Here is a 24,110-nt window from a genome sequence, read left to right as displayed (position 1 = left end):
GAAAAGCAATTGAAAACACACTTTTGTTTTTGCAACATACAAATGGTAGGTGGCTCCCCTACCCCCCAAAAACAAATAAATGAAGGTTTGTACAAACCAAGCAATGCCACATAATTAAACTGGTATATATACTTTCAATACAGTTATCAGAATGTATACATACTTACAACAGAAAACTCATTTCATGATTGCCAGTCACCTCTCACTGTGCCCACCACTCCCCTGGAGGTGTGTCTGGGCCATTTCAGAAGCATAACACCTGTGTCAGTGACATGTACATTACATTTCTCTGCAATAACACAGAAGATTGTAAAATAATTTTAACAATAACACTTGTGATGAAATTTAATAACCTGTTTGAAAAATGTAAATGCCTGTCAAAAATGCCTATGCCAACACTGCACTATAAGACGTGCATACAGATAAAACTTCCATTTTCTACTGGATATACAAATTGCTTCGTAACATGTTACACCATCTAGAATGTACTTGAAAAATACAAGCATGCCTTAACAAAACTTGAAGCCTTTTCTCTGCCAGTAAATCAAAAGGAATATCAATCTTCAAGTTCCCTAGCTACACTGTTATCTTTTTATAGTGTAGAGTAAGGCCGCCAAACACAGTGAAGATGTAAATGAGGTGTGAACCTATTAGAATTGCTGAATACCAAATGCTTGACTTTGTGCAGCAAATGTAAACATAATGTAGGCTCTACAACACTGTTAGTGGGTAATGGATTGCAACTGTGAATGATTAGATGGAGAATGATAAAGAAGGCACAAAAGCATTGGGTGTGTCACTCAAGATACACTTGCAAAGTGTAGAAGTAACTTTAGCAAGCTTTTAAATGGAGATAAACAGCATACATTTATCATTTATGATTAATAGCAGACAAACTCTCTTGCCTATGCTGATGAATGTATATATGAATATATGAATATATGAATATGCATCTCTATCTCTAGTCTTTTAAAATTGAAAGCTCTCAAAAGATAGTTTTTTGTAGTAATGGTTTGTATTTTTAAAAATGTTTTTATAAATTAGGGGATGTGTTTATACATTTGGACTCCAAGACAGGATATGATGTCATCTTTTACTTACATAAATTTGGTGTAGGATGAATTTATACTGTTTCTGATGATGTTCCTGATAAATTAACTGTTTGGGAAGAAAGCATTTATTCCTCTAAATAAATTGTGTAGATTTACTACTTCCTGCCTGTGTATGCTTCACTTTGGATTTCGTGGTTTCCTTTGCTCCTGTTTGGATTGGATTGCAGCAGAGATAAGGGAAGAATGAACATAATACAAAGAGAAGAGAGAGCTGCATTTGTGCAAAGGTATTCATTAATGCTTGTGTGATCACTCATTGCCCTGAATATCTAAGTAACACATGTCCAACCACTTAAAATGTACAAGTGTGTGTCCTGATAATACTAGAGAAGAAATGGGAATTGCTTGTATGCACATGATTTGCTTTCCTGCTAAAACGTTGTCTGCTGCAAGGACAGATAACACACTCCTACCATATTTTGTAGTTTCATTAGTATGATAGTTCATATCCACAGTTGTGTAAAATTATGTAACATGTTAAAATGATTTTTTTAAATATTAATATTTGCACAGTGTGAAGCTTAGCCCACACATGGTGTAACACATCAGTATTCAAAATCTGATCTCAGCTTGAATGATATAGACAACATAAATTACAGTTGTGACTCAACTATGTGTGTAGCATTCCTTGTAAAGATGTAGACACACAAAACAAAAGATTGTTATACCATGGTTAAAGTCCCACATTATTTTTTAAGCATAGATATTTATTTTTTTTTTTTACAAAGAAAATGGATTTTTGCCTTTGCCTGTTTTGTTTGCACGTGGCTCTCCTGTGTGCAAACCTGCCTTATAGCTGCAGACAAAAAGATACATTGTAACCTGCAAAAATGATACATTGTTATTTGTTTTGCCTTCCTGTGTGCAAACATGGTAATCTGAGTTGCACGGCGGTCAACACTCTGGACATTGAGGGTAAAAATGCACCCATTCCTCAGCTTTTTCTCTGGCAACAGGAGAAAGTTCATGGGCACAATGCAGGTAAGCCAGGGTTCTAATCTAACACACTCCAACTTTTATAAATGCTGTTCCACTTAAATTTAGATAAAAACAAACAATATAAAGATAATTATATGTGGCAATAACTATGTTTAGCAGTTGATATCATATGAATTATATGTGTGACTGGGGATATCCTGACAATTATGTTTCTGTAATTAAAAGTTTCTTTTCTGCCCTAGGATGGACTTCATACTTTACTGATAGTCATTTACACAACTCACATAACACACATATAGCTAAAAAACAGAATGTATTGCGTGGTCTCACCCAGAATTCAGACATCTTTCCTGAAAGAAATAAAAGTATATGCATTTCCACTATATTGTCACACATTACTTCTGCATCACACATGAGAAGGTATAAACCAGGACCATAACAGATCACATGCATACATGGTTAACTGAAGTTTAGCAAAACTCACTCTTTAATGCTTTTCTATAATTAACGAGCATATCTAAAAAACACTTCTGTGGCAATGAGGAAAAAAAATCTATGTGAAACAATATGTATTCTCTGTATTGACTAGAATCACACATTGTTCAAATTTCTTTTATCAGTGTGTAAGGCCCCACAACGTATGTGTCACCTCATACTATTTATAACCCCAGTTCATGTCTTAAAAGTCAAGTCTTTAACAGGTATAACAACAGCCAAGCCATAAATTAATAACAACTGTCGCATTACCCTTCCTATTTCATAAAATGCCTTCCTCTCTGTTTGGCAATGTTGCTGTCCACGTAGCATCTTGCAGATGTAGTTGGCATGCTTGTGTAGGTTTGCACACTGGCCATAAAATGCAATATCATGAATTGGCAGGAAAACACTTTAACTGTTGTTTGATGACCTGTGTAGACATGATAGTAGCCGGGAAAGATGGTGCCCAACTCAGGGCTCAAAGATGGGGGATAGAGGAGTCAAGAATACTTATTGCATTCCTCATAAAGCACCACAGCTTTAGATTGCTGCAGAGGGACTATACCATGTCTCATTATAAATCGGGGGCTTGGAACAGTCTAGCCAAGACTGTCTCCAGTGCAACTAGCATTCCACACACTGGCGAGCAGTGCTGACATCATTGCAATGACCTGAAAGGGTACAAGCAAGAACAATTCAACCAGTTGCTGGATGAGTTTAGGACTGCTGATATCCCACAGTTGTGTGAGTATACAGATAAAGATACTTTAACTGATATAGAAAGCTGGAGTTAGCCAAGACTGGTAATGTTTCTCTCTTTTTCTGTCCTTATTTATTTTTCAGCTCAGGAGATTTCAGCTAACAGAGGTGCCCATGTCGAATGCTTAAGAGAAGCAAGGGGTATGTATGAAGCACAAATTAACATTATTTTATTAAAATTGTTGCTGTTCCATACAGTAATAGAAAATTAAGCATGCATATCTTAACTGTAAAAGCAAACATGCATGCTTTATTCTGTACCTCAAGGTAATTGTAGGAGTCAATTGAAATAATGTATTCAGATGTTGTGGGTTAAAATTCCACAAGTAACAAATACATACTAAAATATTTAATATTAATTTCAACCAAATTGCCATAAATGCCATGTTGTTAACTTGATCTGTATTTTTAAAAGGATATGTGCAATATATATATATATATATATATATATATATATATATATATATGTATATATATATATATATTGCAAGGATTATTTGGAACAATTCTCAGACCTATTTTGGATTTAAAAAAAAAATACAGTTAATCTAAAAGTAAAAAATATATTTTTATTGTACTAAATGTGACATATAATGATTTTAATTGTGTTTTTTTTCTCTTATCCCACCCATTATCTCTCCTTTTTATTTTTGTATGTGTGATCATACCGTTCTGATGCCATAATTTTTCTACAACCAAGAAAATAATTTCCAGCACAGGGAGGTAGGCCAAACACTATGTCTCAGCCTGCCTGCCCTCAATGACTACTGCACCAATGCCCAGCACATCTATGTTGCAACCTGGCAGTACTGCCTCTGCAGCCCCTGCACCACCGGGACCCTCAACATCAGGTAGCATTACCCCGACAGCTGGTGCAGTGGTACCCTTCTGGAGTATTGGTGGAGGTGAGGATTTTTTCACATGCTAGCAGCTGCCAGGCGTGGTGTGTGAGGTCTTAGAATGTAGCACTGGTGCATGCCTCAGCCATCTGGAGAAAGTTGCTTGTGGGAATGCAGAGAAAACCCAAATGTCAAACAATCCAACAGGAAGCTGAGGAAGGGGACAGTGATGACAGTTCTGTGGGTGAGGATTAGATTCTCACTGCCCCATGCTTGAAGGGCACGTGCCTCCAATGTTCCCTCCCTATCCCTAATCATTGATGTCTCCTAACCTTTTGTGTCCCTCACCATCTCTGTTTCTGTCTTGTCTGTCCTGTTTGTCTGCACCTGCTTCCTCATGTACACTACTTACCTAACCCTGATGTTTCTACATTTTCCAACATTCTTCTGTTTTTAAAATAAAATAAAAAAATGGGCACCTCTCCCACAAAATATTTTGTTCCATACATAGCTCTCCACTTTGCACATGTCTCCCAACACACTCAAATTGGTCCAGTTGGATATACAACACAATTGCATTGTTGTAACCTGCCTATGTTGTGGTGAGAGTCCAAATTGATCCAATTTTCTATCCATGTTCATATTACACTTTTGAAGAAGTGGATAGATATGGTTCTTTCCTAATTCCCTCCTGCATATTCCTATATTGCTTCTCCTGTGTTCTTCCCCATGCGTGCACCCCATTTCATTATTTTCTTATCTTCCCCATTATCATACTTCTAAACTGGTCCGAAAATAGAATCACACACCACAAACATGGCAGAAATGCCACCTAATAAAGCCCTTCACCATTTGTCCTCTGCATTTGCATGGAGTTTGGCATTGCACACCAATGCCAAGTGATGTTGAATGGCTCTTCATGTCCTATGGCAAAAACTGGTGAGCTTTTGCCATCAGCTGCACTATTCTGGTTATCTCTGCACAATGCTGCTTAAATGTGTTGCACTAAAGGAACACAGAGTTAAAGCAAAGTAAAGGCAGTACTTTAAAACATTTACTCGAGCAGTTATTTAGACTGCTGGAATGTATATAAATGCAAACCCTTATGTGGACTGTAGACATATATGACTTGACTGATGTTTATTTTTATACAGTACTTCACTGTAGTCACTGCTTCTCACATTTGCAAGCATTATTACATTTACTTGTGTAAAAAAGTTAGATTGACTTGGATTCAAACCATGTGCCATCTGTGCTCTAAACATGAGGTCACTGTTCTTATACATGCTGCCTGTAGCAGCAGGGGTATTTCTTATATTCAGTGCTGTCCAAAGTGCTGATGGCCATGCCTTCCCATTTAGTGTGTTTATGTTAAGGAAGGTGAATCAATACAAGTGTCACTATTATCCCATTTAAACAGACAATCATGTTTGGTCATTGCTTAGCTCTGTGCAAATGGGGAAGGAAATATATCTGTCAGCTACCTCTCCCATAGCAAATATGCCGAACTACATCTCAAGTTCAGGTATTACTCATTAAATGTGAATCTCTCATATGCAAATGCTTTGCCATCATTCGCGCAAATCAGTTGCTTGTTGTTGCACTATGTAAAGAAGTGTTTGGTATGTATTACTATGTTTATTGCCCAGTTATTTTCATCCTTTCAATATCCATGTAAAAACACAACCAAAGGGAAGGGACTTGTCAGTGACTGATCACATATTTACTCAGACTACATAAAAAGAGATGTGATGGAATTCTCAGATTATGTGGCCCAGTCAGGTATGACTCTAACCCTGAGCAGTATTCTACCGTCACCCACAATGATATCACAGTATGAGCAGAAAATGATTGAATTCAACAATTGGCTACGTTTTTGGTGTCATTCTAAGGGGATGCTGTCTGCCTGGGATGACATGATCGACAGACCTCAATGCTTTGCCAGAGACAGCCTGCATCTGTCATGCCTGGGATTCTGGGTACTGGTTAAGGCTCTTGCCACCCCTATACTGCCTTTTTAGGCAGTGTTCCAAAGACCAAACTTCCACAGTAACCGCTACAAACAAATGCAATCTGAGGGTCATGCTGCTTAATGCTAGAAGTCTAAATCTCAAGATGCACTCACTCGAAGCTCTACTCAAAATGGAGAATGTTGACATCTGTGCTGTAATGGAGACCTTGTTTAAAGAGGCATAAAGCATCCCTGCACTCCCAGGCTACAACTCATTCTATACCTTTTGGCTCCAAACACTGTGGTGTCTCCATATTCTTAAAGGATATGCACACCTCTAGACTGGTAGCCCAGCATAATGCATCTGAGATACTTCAGGCATAAGTAACACTGGGTAGGATGGTAATACAAGTCATAGCCTGCTACAGAACTCCAAACATGTTCCTAGACTCTCACTCCAAGTTCCTAAGCACCCTGGAATCTATCAAGGTCCAACCCAATACTCTCATACTGGGTGACTTCAACTACCCTTCCATCAACTAGGAAAACTATTCAAGTACCAATGCACAGGCCCAATGCTTTCTGGAATTTATCAGTTCCAATGCCTTGGACCAGCTCATTCTGACCCCCACTAGATGAAGCAACATCCTCAACCTGGTTATCACCAACATGAGAGACCATTGCTCCACGCCTATAGTCAATTCCTCCCTGCTTAAATCTGACCACAAACTGATCACCATGGAAATCTCCATCTCACCTACACCCCCCACTAAGGTGACCACCCTGAAAATTTTCTCTAAAGCCAACTTTGGGCTCCTAAAAACAGAGGTGGCTAACTTTTCTGCACCCATGCCAATGGAAAATAGCTGCATGACTGCCAAATCATACACCAATGAAGTGTACGAGCATGTACACAAATGCATGGTTCTTGCCATACCAAATAGAACTAAGACAGTCTCCTCCAAAAAAGGAAGCCAATCTGGTGGTCCCCAGCCATCAATAAACTCTACAACAGAAGGAAGAAACTGTTGCAAAAAAAATGAAGTCACAAGACTGGAAAACCTCCCTTATCAGGCTCAACAAAAAGCTGAGATCCTTTATCAAATCCTCTAAAGCCAGCTATGAAGGCAAAATTGCAGCTGACAACAGAAACAACCACAAAGCCTTCTAGAGCTATATCAAAACCCTCAAAGGCAATATCCAGATTTGATCTGAGTTATTGCAAAATAGCACCTCTTATACTGAGCCAACAGATATAACCAACATTCTGGCCAACAGATTCAGTGTCAACTTCACCCCTCTCCCCCAATAGCCCTATCACAATACCAGAAGAAAGCCTGGTACCCACCACTTCTGTGGCACAGGTAAAAGCTACATTGTCCAATGTCAGTAATACAGTGTCCATATGACCTGATAATATCCCTGTCTGCATCCTACATGAGCTACAAAATGAACTGGCACTACATCTGTGTGCCCTGTTCAAGCACAGCCTTACCTATGTCCCTAATGAATGGTGCACTGCTACAGTCATCCTGCCCCATAAAGGGGGAGCAACTACAGACCCTGGGAACTATTGCTCCATCAGCCTGATGAGTCTGGTATGCAAAGCTATGGAGTGCATCATCATGGACTTGCTTAACAAAGATAAAGGCAATCTACAAACTCTTGACCCCACACAGTTTGGCTTTGTCAAGGGGAGATCCTGCCTTCTGAACCTGGTTGATTTATTTGAAGAAGTCACCGAGGCTGTGGATGAGGGTAAGGCACTGCATACAGCCTTCTTCAACCTGGCCAAGGCCTTTGATACCATTCCTCACTCAGGTATCATTGATAAACTCACCAAACTAGGCATCAATCCTTACATCACTAGGTAGGCTGCAAAGTGGCACACAGACAGGACCCACAGAGTGAAAATTGAGTATTCCAAGTCAGACTGTTAACTGGTCATGGGTGGAGTCCCACAAGGCTCGGTCCTGGGCCCTTTCCTATTTGGCATCTACTTCTCAGAAGTCCAGGCCAACAAAGAAGGACTGTGGCTGACCAAGTTCACTGATGACTGCAAGCTAGGAGTCATTATTAATTCCCCAAGTGATGCAGACATCCTACAATAGGGCCTCTCTGAGACCAATGACTGGTGTTGGAACCATGGCCTGAAGCTTAACTCCAAAAAATGTGTTATTAACCCTTTTGGAAAAAAACTCTGTTCCCATGAATTACCATGTTGATGGGAGCTCACTGAACACTGAAGGGGCCATACGAGGTCTGGGCACACAGGTTGACAGCCCCCTCACCATCGACAACCACATTGCCACTCTGGTCAGAAAGTCCTTCTATGTGACACATCTTATAACCAAAGGTTTCACATCCAGGGAAGAACGAGGTTATCATCCCTCTCTACTCATCCCTCATTAGACCAGTCATCAAGTATAACACCTTGTTTGGCATGTACCTGACCAGACACCTACAACAGCTGGAGAGGGCACAAAAGAACCTCACAAAAAGGATCCTAGGCCTTAAACACATGTCCTACATGGACAGACTCAAGAAACCTCAGCTCTCAGTCTCTTATCATCTACTTAGAGATGATCTCTGCTTGACTTACAAAGCCATATTCGACCCAGCCCTACTTGAAATGCTACAGCTAAAGAAATCCCAATCCCCCAGTGCCACACACTCCAGAGATCACAACCTCATTACCACAATTAACAGAACATGCTGGAGGCACAGGTTCATCTCTCAAAGACTGCCCATACTCTGGAATAAGCTTCTCATTCATGTCAAGCAGAGCACCTTGCTGGCCCTCTTCAAGAGAAATCTTGACGAGTGGATGGGTAACAAAAAGCTCACTCCAGGGATCATTCCAGTTGCCCTACTGGATAGGAGCACTGTGAACTAAAAATGGTTGGCATAGTGCCTGGGCAATTTTTTGGGGGCTAGGCTTGTAAAGGCTCCAGGGCCATTAGCCAAGTATACACCTATGAACCTATGTGTGCCCTGCATCCATGCATTTGAAAATGGATATGTCAGTAATAGGTTAAATGTCAACTACATTACTAAAATAAATAACACAACTACATTGGTACATTATTTAAAGCTTTATACTGACAAAAGACATTGAAATTATCATATACATGTTATACTGTGGACATCAATTCATCACAATATGAACACAAGTACATCAACATTTGCATCCATAGTGTGTGTGTGTGTGTGTGTGTGTGTGTGTGTGTGTGTGTGTGTGTGTGTGTGTGTGTGACTAAAAGTGTGTTATGTACACAACATATTAAGAAACAGGTGTATGTATATATCAGTTCTGCAACATTCATTCCTGATAGCTTATTGCATATAGTTTAATATGCTGTCTTTTAAAGTATATCTTCACAGTGGAATCAAAACAGAAAATCCAAAGTCTACACTTTGCATATCACTGTCATAACAGGATATGTAACCTGCATTACAGAATTATGTCATCATCTGTAAAGACTGCTATGACAAGGAAACATCATACTTCATTGGCGTTGCAAATATTAACTCATGTGCTCTGCAGATGGGAACAAAATAGGTAGGGGTTCAATTAACACAACATCCAAATTGTGTGTTTGTCTGTATGTGTAAGTGTGTGTGTGTGTGTGTGTGTGTGTGTGTGTGTGTGTGTGTGTGTGTGTGTGTGTGTGTATGTGTAGTCAAAAAAGCATGAGTCTATATCCTGCTGTCAGGAACCAAGCAATATGCTTTAAAATGTTTTGCAACAGTGTAAAAGTTAGACTTATGCTATGGCACTTGCAGTAAGTACTCTGTTTTCTAGTTAGGTAGGGGTTCTAATTTCACTGTAGTCAACTTGTTTGTGTGTAGTTAGAAGAGCATGAGTCTGAATCCTGCTGTCAGCAATCAAGTCTCCAGGAGAACAAAAACTTTTACAGTTGTACATTCCTACACAGCCATCTCATACAAACCTCCCAACATCTTCTTCCAAACATACACTGATGATGTCATCTGCTATAAACTGCTCTGCAACAGTGTAAAAGTCAGATTTGTGCCATGACACTTACATTAAGTGCTGTGTTCCCTAGCTTGTGTAACTAGTTAGGTAGGGGTTCAACATTTAATGCAGTCAACTTGTATGTTTGCATAGTCAAAAGAACATGAGTTTGTATCCTACTGTCAGCAATCAGTTTTACAGTCATACATGTCTATACAGCCATTTTCATACAGGCCTCCCAACATCTTCTAAACATACACTAATGATGTACTAATCATCTGCTATAAAGTCTTGTCTGACACCATGAAAGTCAGACTTATGTTGTGGTGCTTGCATGAAGTACTGTGTTCTGAAGGTAGTGAGGTAGGGGTTCTAGTCTCACTGCAGGCAACCTGAGTGTGCGTATTCATTTAGTTCACATTTTGGAGACCATTTTAAAACAGCATGTGAGACATTCCTACTACCATCTTCTTCTCATCAGACAATGATGTCATCCATTATAAAGTGTTGCCTGACACTAAGAAAGCCAGACTTTTGCTGTTGTGCTTGTGTTAAGTACTGTGTTGTGTAGATAGCTTGATAGAGGTTCTAGTCTCACTGTGGTCAATGTGTGTCTGTGTGTGTGTGTGTGTGTGTGTGTGTGTGTGTGTGTGTGTGTGTGTGTGTGTGTGTGTGTGTGTGTGTGTGTGTGTGCATGTGTGTGTCTGTGTGTATTCAGTTACTTCACATTCTGGAGAAGACTATTTTAGAAAAGCATGTGAAACACTCCTACTACCATTTTCTCACCAGCCACTGATGATTGCATCTGCTACAAAGTGTCTGGCAGTGTGAAAGTCAAACTTGTGCTGTGGTGTTGGGTTAAATACTGTATTCTCTAGATAGCTAGGAAGGGATTCTAGTGTCAACTATTGTGTGCTCAGTTAGTTCACATTCTGAAGACCATTTTAGAACAGCATGTGAGACATTCCTATTACCATCTTCTTCTTACTAGACACTGATGATGTTATCTGCTATAAAATGTAGTCTGGCAGAATGAAAATCAGACTTCTGATGTGGTGCTTGCATTAAGTACTGTACTTTGCAGATAGCTAGGTAGCGATTTGACTCTCACTGTGATCAATTTGAGTGTGCGTTCATGTTTGGAGACAATTTTACACTGACATGTGACTGAACATCTATGTCAGACAGTCCTCCAAACAGCTTCTTTTCAGCATATCATAATGCTATCAGCTTCTATAAAGTGCACTGTGACACTGTTAAAGTCAGACATATGTGGTGGTGCTAGTCCAGCAACACAGGTATAATGTTCAAATCTGACCTCATTCAATTGTATGTGTGCTTGATAGTATATTATGGTCATTTATGATCTTTGGAATCTCTTTTCATTTGACTCCCATTCCAGTGAACCTTTAACATAGCCCCAGAAATCCAACATCCCCCTTTTCACTCTGTCCACATAACATCCTTTCTGCAGAAGACTGGAGGATGTCATCGTCTCAAAGATGCATACACACACATCATGAAGCAGAGTCCTTCCATGATCCATCTCCAGACCACTGGATACGTGATTGCCACTTTTGTCATGGGGTGGTGCACAAATCTCATATGGAGTCAGTATGTAATATAGTCAAATACATACACATATGCACATATTCTGATGAAGCAGTATAACCTGTAAAAAGCAACCATACCCTTATGAATAAAGAAATTTGAAGAACTGGAGCAGTGTGCCATTTTTGGGTTTACTTGTGTACCTAGATTTGGATCAAACTTCACTCCCCTATCCACACTGAACAGCACCCAAAATCTACATGTAAACATTACTCAGCTTATTTTCTCTCAGGACAGCAGCTCATGTGTGCACTCTCTAAAGCTAAAAACATGGCATCAGTGGGCCCTGACAGCATCTCAGATTGCCTTTTCAATAACTTGCAACCTGACCTAGCAGACACAGTTGGATCCCTACTTAACCATGGCCTCCAGGCAGGCTATGTTCTGGCAGAATGGTGTACAGCAACACTCATCTAACTGCACAAAGGGGGACCATCACCTGACCCAGGGAATTATAGAGCCACAAGCCTGACTCACCTCATCTGTAAGCCAGTCAAAGGAATCATCATGGACCTTATCTGAAAGGACACAGGTAATCTCAAGACTGTGTACACAGCCCATTTTTGATTCATTAAGGATGCATCTTGTCTTTTAAATCAGTTTGACTTCTTCAAGAAAGTCACCAAGGGCATGGATGATGGAAAGACTGTACATTGCGCCTAACTAAACTTTAGAAAGGCATTTGACACAAATCTACAGTTAGGTATTACTGATAAGCTGTCTCAACTGGCCATAAAGGCATAAATCACCAAGTAGGTAGCCAAATGGATCACCAAGACATGTAATGCCAAAGTGTGTGAATTCACCATCAGCAAGAGGGCAGTGACCAGGGCCAAATAACAGGGCTCTGTATTACACCCTTTTCTCTTCAGTATTTACTTCCCAGTAGTCAAGGCAAACTTAGACAGCCTTTGCCTTACCAACTTTTTGGGTAACTGCAAAATATGGACAATCATTGAATCCATGGACAGTATTGACATACTGCAGAAATTATTAATGCACAGAAATTATTTGTGCCAGAGACATGGAAACATATTAAATGAACACAAAAGCATACTTATTCACTTTTGAAAAGCAAATATGTAAGCTAATTACAATATAGATAGCACACCTGTATGAGTACACTCAGTGGTATGTGATCTGGGTACTCAGTTACAAAGTAATCAGAACTTCAACCACCATGTGTCCACAGTTGTGACAAATCCCTTGTATGTGGCGCAACTCATAAATATGTGCAGACCATCCACAGCAAAGGACATTATAATATCATTGTACTTGGCCCTCATCATACCAGTAATTGAGTACAATGCATCTTTTTCCATGTACCTCCTAACACATCTGCAGCAGCTGGACCAACACCAGAGTTTTTGCACAATGAAGATACACGGTGTTAGCAAGAAGCCATATGCAGAAAGATTTAAAGCACTATCACTGTATTATGTCTACAACAGACTAAGTGTTTACCTGTGTCTGGCCTACAGGGCACTCTGCAATATGTTGTTGATGGGACTGTTACACATTAATGCAATCTGCACAACTTGTTCTAAGAATGTTAACCTAGCTTCTAACATAATAAATCATGTTGGAGAGATAGATACATCTCCCAGACACTGCTCCTTCTCTGGAACATGCTTGCCATTCACATAAAGCAAAGGTCTTTCTTAACCCTCTTCAAGTGCAACATAGATTAATGGATGGTTAATCATGATTGTACTCCTGGTGTTGTGCCCATGTCCCTCATGGATAGAGGCATTTGGTATTTTATAACATAGTATAGGCACATCCCTGTGTGAACATTGTTCACATAGCTATTGAAAATTGTGTAAGTCATGTTAAATGTGGCTAGACTTTTATGAAATCTTGGGACTTTGGTCTAGTACTCAACTATGCACCTATAAACCTATGACGTTCAATTGTATCCTAGGTACAGCTATGGTGTGACTGTACAGCATCACAGATGTACCAGTACATTATATCAGCATTGCCATTTAATAGAGTGCATGAATAGATATGCTTGGATGTCATGATTTTATGGTAGTATAAAATTTTCCATGGCAATGTCAGGGTGACAGTGATCATGTGACATGTCTTGGGTTTGACGTGCTCATAGAAAATGTGCAACATGTATTGTTTGGTATGAGAACAATATCACTGTGACAGCTTTCTCGCTCAGTGAAGCTAGAATCTTCAGTGCTTGAGTTTCTGTGAAAATAAGCATAACTGATGCATTGCCATGAGTCTCACATAGTGCTGTACCATTCATTATGGTGGATCACTTCTGAATTCACACATCAGTTGCAGATGCTGCAGACAATATCCATAGCAATTACATGTGGCAGATGTATGCAGTAGCATCTGTTTGTGGGGAATCCACTCATACAAGTGTGTCATTTTTAAGGGTTGTTATCCATGTGGCCGATACCTGTGCCTTCCAGGGATGCTTTATTCAAGTGCATCACTTTTGCCACAGTCATCTCCCACACATCTTGTCATCTAGACATATGCATTCTTTGTGATGCATAACCATTAGGAGCTGACATTGCAGACTTCCCATCAAAGTATTCTACAAGATTCATTTGTGATATGTCTTTCTCCGATGCACCTAGAAAATACACATCTCAGTTAGAACACTGATGACATGGGTTATATTCTTGAAGGTGTGGATTGTGGCTTATATGTCATGCAAACCTCTCAACTGGCCAGCATTGCCCCTAGGTTAAGCTACAGGTGTAACACTGTCCCACTTAAAACCTGCAACAAGTGGTAATTTTTGAGGATGGTGTGTTGAATTCTCCTTATAAATTAATGACACGCCATTGCAGTTGTACAAGTGTGTTCCTGCAGAATATATTTAACAACTTACAATCGCATATTTTATGTGAACATCACAGATTAACAGTGGTATTATTTTAATATTGTCCTTGATTGTGCCTGCTTCAGTCTGATGTTGTCCATGAGCCTGTTGCTTTCTGTCCTTAATTGGTTGAGAGCTAATCCTACCTTTCAGTCATATTCAAGCAACTCATTTTGCATACTTTCACAATATGCACATACCCCTATTGTGTATACCGTCCTTGCAAAATGTCCTCTCCAGTGATCATGTCAGGATGTTTATATCACAACCAGTCATCTCCATTGTTTTGTAACCTTGTGTGACAGTCACATAGTATAGTATAATATGTGATGATTTAAATATACTCACACAGGAGATGTAGCCAGCCCTATGTACTGTGCTATATACATATGCTCATAGGATCATAAGAGGTTACTAGGCTAATGGCCCTCAAGGACCTTTCAAAGCATAGCCAAGTTCATTCCATGTTCCCAAGGGTGTCTGGTTCAAGCAGACATTAAAATCAGTACCTATTGCCCCTGTCCAAGAGGGGCACAGGTAGAACCCCTGGGGTAAATTTCTGGTTACCCATCCAGTCGTCCAAACTATGCTTAAATAGGGTCAACAAGGGGCTTTCTTTAGCATGAATAGGAAGCTTGTTCCAAAGGTGAGGAAAACTCTGTGAGACAAATCTGTCTCTCCAGTAAATTCTGTTGATGTCACATACCAAGTTAAGATCCTTTGAGCAAGTGACCTGTATGCCATTTGAATTGCCAGTGTGCAGCATTTCCATTAAAGCTGGGTCAGAGATTACTCTATATGCAAGGCACAGGTCGCCTCTGAGGACCCTGAACAACACAGAGTAAAGTGACAATGATTTCAGTCTTTCAGCATAAGACAGATCTTAAAGACCCTGACATTTCTTTGTAAAGAACCTTTGTGGTCTCTCCAGTTGCTGTAGGTTTTTGGAAAGGAGCATACCAAAGGGACCATTGTACTCTATTATTGGCCTGATAAGAGAATAGTACAAGGGGGGTTATAACCACTTTTTTTCTGGAGGCAATGACCTTACTTATGAGATGAGAAATATAAAATGCCCTTCTTACCACTGTGGAAACATAATGATCAAAGTTAAGGCTGCTGTCGACCTATGTGCCCAGATCTTTCACCACTGACTGTGTGCTTAGGGAATTGCTATTAATGTGGTACTTTGCAGGAGCATCACCCTTGCTGAAGGGGATGATAATGCATTTTTTGCATTAAGTTTATGACCATGACTTTGGCACCAGTCATTAGTTTGAGTAAGATCTTCTTGCAGTATGTTGACATCGCTAGGGGTTTCAGTGATTGCTCCCAGCAAACTTTGTCAGCCAGTTCTTTAGTTTTAGCCTGTACTTCAGAGAAGTAGATTGCAAACAGTAGGGGTTCCAGAACCAATCTCTGTGGAACATGGCTGGTTACTGGTCTGCTGAAGGAGGTGGAGTCCCCTATTTTGACCATACAAGTTCTATCAGTGAGCCAGTTTGCAACCCACCTTACAATAAATGGGCTGATACCCAGAAGGGTGAGTTTATCAAAGATGCCTGAGTGGGGGATTGTGTCAAAGGCCTTGGCTAAGTCTAGGTAGGCCATATGCACAGGTTTGCTTTCATCTAGAGCTTTGGTGACTATCTCAAAGAAGTCCAAGAAATTTAACAGGCATGATCTGCCCTTGACAATACCAAACTGGGTGGGAGCAAGCATCTGGAGATTTACAATATCTTTGTTAATAAGGTCTATGATAATTTATTACATGGCCTTGTAGATAAGGCTGGTCAGGCTAAAGGGTTTGTAGTTCTTGGGTCCATGGATGCATCCCCTTTGTGCAAAGGGGTGAGGGTAGCTGTTTTCCATGGGTCTATATTATAATCTCGAAGGTTTAAAATGTCGGATCACTAAAGATCTAACTTTAGTGATCGAAGTCTTAAACCACTGAAACCAAAAAAAAAAAAATACTAAATTAAAAAAAAATTAACTAGTGTGTAGACAGGGGGAAAGCTCCCCTGCACCCCCCACATCCCCTACTTAAATATACCAACTCAGAGAACGCACTACATTGAAGTAAATGGAAATCTCCCCCTACAGAGATTTTCCCTTTAAACATTCAATGCAGTACACTTTCGGTGTTTTCATGTCGACAATATCGTATTTGATATTGTCAGACTTTGAGATTTTAATATAGACCCATTTTCCATTCCACTGGGATGAATCCAGTGCTTAGGCTGTGACTGAAAAGTGTTATTAATGTTATGCTACTGACTTGTCTTTGGAGTGTGTATACATTGACATGCCCTTATCTGGTGTACTTTACCATATTTCACATGTCCTGTTCCTCTTTCTTCATTCCTAACAGTCATGTCTGTTGCCCTTTCCAATATGCACACTTTCCCAGACTAGTGCATACTGCATTCTATGTACCCTTGATGATCAGCATAAATCCTTTATTTCAGTACGCCAAAAACATGTTGTAGTACATATTGCACTGAGTACACTTTTCTACAATGTGTTACTTCTCGGCTGGGGTGCCTTCTGTGCGGAGTCTGCATGTCCTCCCTGTTTGTCACGTGGGTTTCCTCCAGGTGCTCCGGTTTCCTCCCACATCTCAAAGACATGCAGTAGGTGGATTGGACCCTCTAAACTGGCCCTAGATGTGAGTGTGTGAGTGTGTGTGCCTTTTGTGGAAGGTTGGGCGCCGGGCTGGCAACTTGGCACAGTAAAACTCCACTGCCAATCATGAGCAGACAGATGATCCGCTATGGAGCCCCCTAACCGGGAAAGCCGAAAGAAGAAGAAGAAGTTACTACTTTATTCATTGCATTCATTTTAGCCCTGGTGATCATTGTGGTTGTCCATGCAATTTCACAGAGCAAGTCTGTCTGTCTGTAGGTAACAGACAGATTCCAAAAAGACTAAGAATCAACAGAACCAGAACATTACTGGAAAAAGCTGTGACCGACCAAGGGGATCGGAAAAATATGCTTTTAGTAAATGATTAAGCACTTTTGTCTTGTATATAGCACAGGTTTCATCCGAATCAATGAAAATCATTCAATTCACATTTAAATAACCCACTTAATTAATCATGTTATTGCCCTGTCAATTAAAAAATTCCTTTACACTATATATACCCAAATTGCAGTACTTAATACTTACAAGACACAAAACACACTAATAAATATTAATGAAACATATACATTATTCACACATAGTTAGATCTCAGTTTTAAAATACTTGAAATAGACAAACATTCATTAAGTCCAGGATGTACAAGAGCATTAACATAGGTTCATAGGTTCATAGGTAAGTACTAGGCTATTGGCCCTGGGGCCTATACAAGCCCAGCCAAAAAGGTACCCTGGCTTTTGCCACCCAAGAAAATTATTTTCCTGTGCCACTGTTGTACAGAGCCACAGAGGTGATCCCCGGGGTGAATTTCCTATTTCCCATCCAATCATCAAGATTTTTCTTGAAGAGTGTTAATGAGGAGCTTTGTTTGATATAGATAGGTAGTTTATTCCAGAGTATGGGAAGTCTCTGGGACAGGAATCTATCCCTCCGGCATGTTCTGTTTATTGTGGTGACAAGGTTTAGGTCCCTAGAGCATGTAGCTCAGAGGGATTGGGATTTCTTTAAGTGGAGCATGTCCAACAGCTCTGGGTTTGACATAGCTTTGTATGTTAGGCAGAGATCACCTCTGAGCAGGCGATATGCAATGGAGTAAAGCTGGAGTTTTTTGACACAGTCTGCTTAGGGCATCTGTTTGAGGCCGGTAATCCTCTTCCAGTAAAACACTTATTTATTTGCCATTTAAGCTCCCTTGTTTCAATATCTTCCCATGGTCCACCCCTGATGCTTTTTTTGTATTGTATCCACAACATAAAAACAAAAGCTGTGTGTAGGAAACTGTAAAATATGTTTAAAAATAGCACTATTCTTACTTTTATTTTTTATATCTAGAATCTTCTTCTTCTTCTTCTTCTTTTGGCTTTACATGACTGGCACACTGCCACAGATATCACCCCTTTTGAGTTACAAACACAATCGTAACAGGATTTTATTTTCAGTCCATTAATAATGATGTTATCCTTTTCTTCAATGTGTTTACACTGTGGGCAAAACCTGCACTTGTAAGTCCCTACTTTTTTACTTATGTAAACCATGGGTCTATATTATAACATCAAAGTCTTACATCTTCGAATGTTATAATATTGAACACAGTAGACCGAACGCTGGAAATAGTGAAGCTGCAGAACACTGAATACTTTCCTAGGGAAAGTTTTTAGTGGGCCATTTCTGCAGCTTCGCTATTTCCTCAACTGTAGAGCGAAGGTTACGGACCGGGTTAAGGTAAGTGTGCGAACGAAGGTGAGTGTGCGATTGGGCGTGGGTTAGGTGAGTTAGGGTTAGGGTGCGGGTCAGGTAAGTGTGTGATTGTGTGGACATGAGGTTTAGGGTGGGGTAGGTGAGTTAGGGTTAGGGAGCGGGTAAGGTGAGTGTGCAATAGTGACGGACCTTAGGGTTAGGGTTGGGTTAAGGTAAGTGGATAGCTAGTGGTGTATGTATGGTTTAGTGTAGGGTTTTGTGAAGTGAGTGTGTGTGTGTGTGTGTGTGTGTGTGTGTGTGTGTGTGTGTGTGTGTGTGTGTGTGTGTGTGTGTATTATTTGTTTTGGTGTGCTTGTGTTGTGTGTATGTTTGTCAGAACAGTGAATTATTTCCCTGGGAAATAATTTGCTATTCTGACTGTTCATTATTCTGCTGTTTCGCTCTACTAGGTTCAATATTATAACATTTGAAGTTGTAAGACTTTGATTTTATGATGTAGAACTGTAAACCAAAACTTCATCTTCAGTTCTATGAAAAATTGTTTAAATGAGTTGGCTTTCCTATATACTATCACTATGATTTCACCTACAATTATTACTGAATTATTAAAACATGAAAAAATACCCCAATTCTTCTTCAATATCTGCAAGATGTTAAGTATCACTCATGTGATTATCATACCTTAATATAGGTTTATAATTCCCTTTACTTCCTTTTAAAGTAATATCATCAAAAATTTCCTACACCAGAATTGCAGGGTAACCTCTAGACTTGAACATTGTACTTAACTTAATACCTTCTAAGGTATAGGTCTCATCTTCTGAAATCATCTGAGCAAGCCTAAGATATTGTCCTTTCACAATAGCCTTCTTTTGATGTTCCATGTGGCAACTAGAAAACTGAAGTAGGCTACAAGAATAAGTTGGTTTCCTGAAGATGTTACTAATTATTCTTTTGTTAACCACATCTTTACTAATAAGGACATCTAAAAAACAAATATGTAAAGTACTATGAGAAAAGGTGCATTTTAGAAAAGGAGTGGTCATATTTAAATAAAATGTAAATTCCTCTCCAAATGACAAAAATATCATCCAAAAACCTGACGTAGAAAATCGGCTTGTTTTCCCTCCACCTCTTCCTCGATCAGGTCCTCCCGAAGTATTTCAGGCAGACGTGGACAGCATGATGAGGAAGTTTCTTAGACCACAGATCCAGATGGGGGTTTTACTGGCTCCATCTCCATCTCCCATCAGATCCATGAGCATTCAACCACCTTCGCACCCGATTATGACTCCTTCTCTGATCTAACCTGCAGTTTCAGAGCCATCAGATCTGAGATGTCAAGAGTTGAAGCATTCTTCTTCGACTACAACTATTTCCCTTATCTGTTTGGTGCTGATCCCCACTGAGCAGGATGAGTCTCAGAACCAAAGCATTGGCACCGGGTCCAGGGAGATGACTTTGACTCTGAGGTTTTTGGAGCCATTGCTTCCCCTTGAAGCCTCAACACTGGGCAGCTTGGGTCTGACTCCCTCCTCAGAGAGGAGGTTTGGGAGTGGAGAATCAGCTGAGCTGAGAGCTTCAGCTCTGGTGAGGTTGGTTTCTACTTCTCCTGGTCACTCTGCCTTCAAGGGAGTGGAGATGGATTTTCCCCTCTGAGAGCTTCTTCATCTCTTACATCCTTAGATCTTATCCCTGTTCCTCCATCAGATTTGAGTTCTAAGCCTCGTCATCCTACTCCATAGGGACAGACAGCATGTAAGAGCTTCCAGGCAATTCCTATTCATAAACTTCACATTTCTTCTGATACCTCTCCAAAGCATCAGACAGAAGAGATTCATTAGAAGAAATTATGTAAGAGGAGGCACTTAGATTCCCCTCAGGAATCTTTGACCAAAGACACTGATTTTTATGAGGAGGATGGTCACCAAGGTCACCACCAGAGGATGCATTGTTTGGAGACATTTTAGAGATCTAGCATGAAAAAGGTGGTTGATCCTCCCAAAGTCATTCCCAAGAGGAATAGGTGTTCCTAGAAGACTTCTGGTATGGCCCATATACAACTTGGGTTACTCCACCCAGTGGATGAACTTTAAACCTTGTCTCCCACCAAGATTGGAAGGAACTGGACACCATAGAGCCTATCCCCCATTGAACAAACAAGATTCTTGGTGCCCCTAAAGACAGACCATTTTGGAGTAAGGCAACCCATGTAGATGCTATGTTTTTTTGCAGCAGCCACCAAAAAGAAACCAGCTGAGCAGAGTTCCACTGTCCATCCTCCTAATAGAGAATCTAGGGCATTGGACATATATGGAAAGCACGTTTACACTTCAGATACTTTTGTCTTGTGGTCGCTTAACTACCTGGCACACTTTACTAGGTTACAGAGGGACCTAATAAAGGAGCTCTCTAAGTCTACCCCAGGGTCCAAGTAGCAGAGGAAGAGAAAACATATTTATCTCAACTGGCCACTTTACAATCTATATCAAATGCATCCACAAGGTTAATTTCTCATGCAGCTGAACGTCCCTCATGAGCTGCTGATTCAGGCATATCCATTAGGTGACATATGTATGATTTTGTATGATTTTGTGGAGCCCTTTAAATCCTCATTCATCCATTTTCCCTTTGATGGATCTTCCCTGTTTGTGCCCACAGTTAAAGACACACTTCCCATAGTGAGCAAGATGGAAAGACCTTGTCCACTGTTGGAATCCATTTCCCTCATGTGGGTATTTTTCTCCCAGAAGCAGGGGCAGAATATCAATGGAAGATGCCATCCTCACAGCAAAGAGGGCCTATAGAACCAAGGGTCCCTAGAATGTTTCTCAGACAGGCCCTTTTAGTGCTCCTGAAAGGATGCCTGACTGTTCTTCTCTGGAGGCATTCAGGGGGCACATGCCCTTGCACTTAAATGCCTGGACAACCATCTCAAAGGATTCATGGCTACACAGGATAATATCCAGAGGATATTTCATTCCCTTTTTACAAAGTCCTTCACAAAAGAGATGTCTCCCCAATGTTCCACCCAATCAGAGGGAGTTGGCAGCTCTAGAAATCCAATAGTCGCTAGAAAAAGAAGTCATCCAAGAAGTCCACCAGACCAATCGGGAATCAAAATTTACTCAAGGTTTTTTTAGTGCCAAAGGAAGACAAGGAACCTGAGAACTATTTTTGATCTCAGTCATCTAAATCAATTTGTGAAAAGCTACAAGTTCCAGATGGTCATGGTTTAGTGCATTCTGCCTCTTCTACAGAAGGACATCTGGATGTACTCTATAGATCTTCAAGATGTGTACTATCACATCAAAATAAACAGGCACTCTCAAAGATATCTGCACTTTCACCTGGTAGACAGTCATTACCAGTTCAGAGCCCTGCCCTTTGGTCTGACCACAGCCCCCATGGTGTTCACCAAATGCATGGCAGTGGTGGCAGCTCATCTCAGACTGCACAGATTCAGAGTGTTTCCTTATTTAGATGACTGGCTCCTTTCTGCACCAAACAAGCATCTCCTAGGGAAGGCCAGGGATTACTTACTCCATTTGTGCCCATTCCTAGGGATCACAATAAATCTTTCCAAGGCCCATCTTCAACCAGTTCAAGTCTTGGAGTTTATAGGAGTTCACCTGAACACTGTCAGCCAGTTTGTGTTTTTACTCCAAAGCAGAGTTCATACCCTAAGATTGCATGTCAGACAGATTTTAGAGCATCCCTCTCCTCTAGCAAGATTGGTTCTTCAAGTCTTAGCTTTGATGGCTGCAGTGATCACCCTGTTACCTACAACTCACCATCAAATGAGAGTTCTTCAATGGACCCTGGCAGTACAATGGTCTACGCTTCTCCACCCTTTGAAACATCCTATAAAAATGTCACATTTCATGGGCATACAAAGACTCCTTACATTGGTGGATGCAGTCCAATGAGGTTTGTCAGGGATGTCCCTTTATCCTTCCTCACCCAAAGGCCACGTTGACCACAGGCTAGACAGTCAAGGCTTTCCTCTCTGGTTCACCGCATTTTATTTACATTCCAGAAACCTATGAGAATGTTGGATCCTTTTACTACTCCAATTCCTGTTGTGTTAGGATTTCTTGCTTCAGTCTTTCAAGGGGGTGCCAGTTTATCCACAGTAAACGTTCAGCTTGCAGCCATCTCCAATTACCACATAGGACATAATACTTTCCTGCTAGCCTCTTCTAAAATATGTAAGGCATTCCTTAAGGGTACCCTGCTGCTTAGACCTCTGATAAAGGGGTCTATATTATAACATCGAAGTTCGTAAACATCGAATGTTATAATATCGAACCTTAAACACCGAAATCCGAAAACGTCGAACAGTCAGAATAGCGAATTTTTTTCCCAGGGAAAAAATTCGCTATTCCGAGAAACATACACACAACACAAACACACACAAAAAACAGCAATCCACATGCATACACTTAAAATCCTACAACTAAACCTAAACTAAGCTTTACATACACTACTAGCTATCCACTTACCTTAACCCAACTCTAACCCTAAGGTCCATCACTATGGCACACTCACCTCACCCGCGCCCTAACCCTAACTCACCTAACCCACCCCTAACCCTAACCTACACTCAATCGCACACTTACCTGAACCCGACCCGTAACGTTTCAACATACCGAATGCTGAAAACAGCGAAGCCACAGCAACGGCCCACCGATTTCTTTCTCTGGGAAAGAATTCGGTGTCCTGCACCTTCGCTGTTTTCAGCGTTCGACATTACTGGTTCGATATTATAACATTCGAACTTTATAAAATTCGATGTTATAATATAGACCCTGATAAAGGATCATACTCCACCCTGGGATCTTAATGTTCTATTACAAACTTTAATTCACTCACCTTTTGAGCCTTCACTAAGTCAGATCAAAAATTTATCTCTAGGAAAACAATTTTTTCATGTTATTATTACATTTGTGAGGCGAGTTTCTGAACTCCAAGCACTTTCTTTAAAACCACCTTATTTGTTTTTTCACAAAGACATAATGACTTTATGTACAAACACTTCCTTACTGCCAAAATATACATCAATTAATCAATTTTTTAGTCTTCTTTCCAAAATCTGATAATAAGGGAGAAGACATGCTCCATCTTTTAGATGTACATAGACAGCATCATTTTGCCTCCATAGAACAAAAGACTTTACAAAAACTAATCAACTGTCTGTTTTCTTTGCCAGAAGCAACTTGGGACAACCAGTATCCAAAGTTACCTT

The sequence above is a fragment of the Protopterus annectens genome, chromosome 6.part0, assembly GCF_019279795.1.
Source record: "Protopterus annectens isolate FY-2018-M chromosome 6.part0, PAN1.0, whole genome shotgun sequence".
NCBI lineage: Eukaryota > Metazoa > Chordata > Ceratodontiformes > Protopteridae > Protopterus > Protopterus annectens.
Note: the sequence above shows the minus strand (reverse complement) of the source record.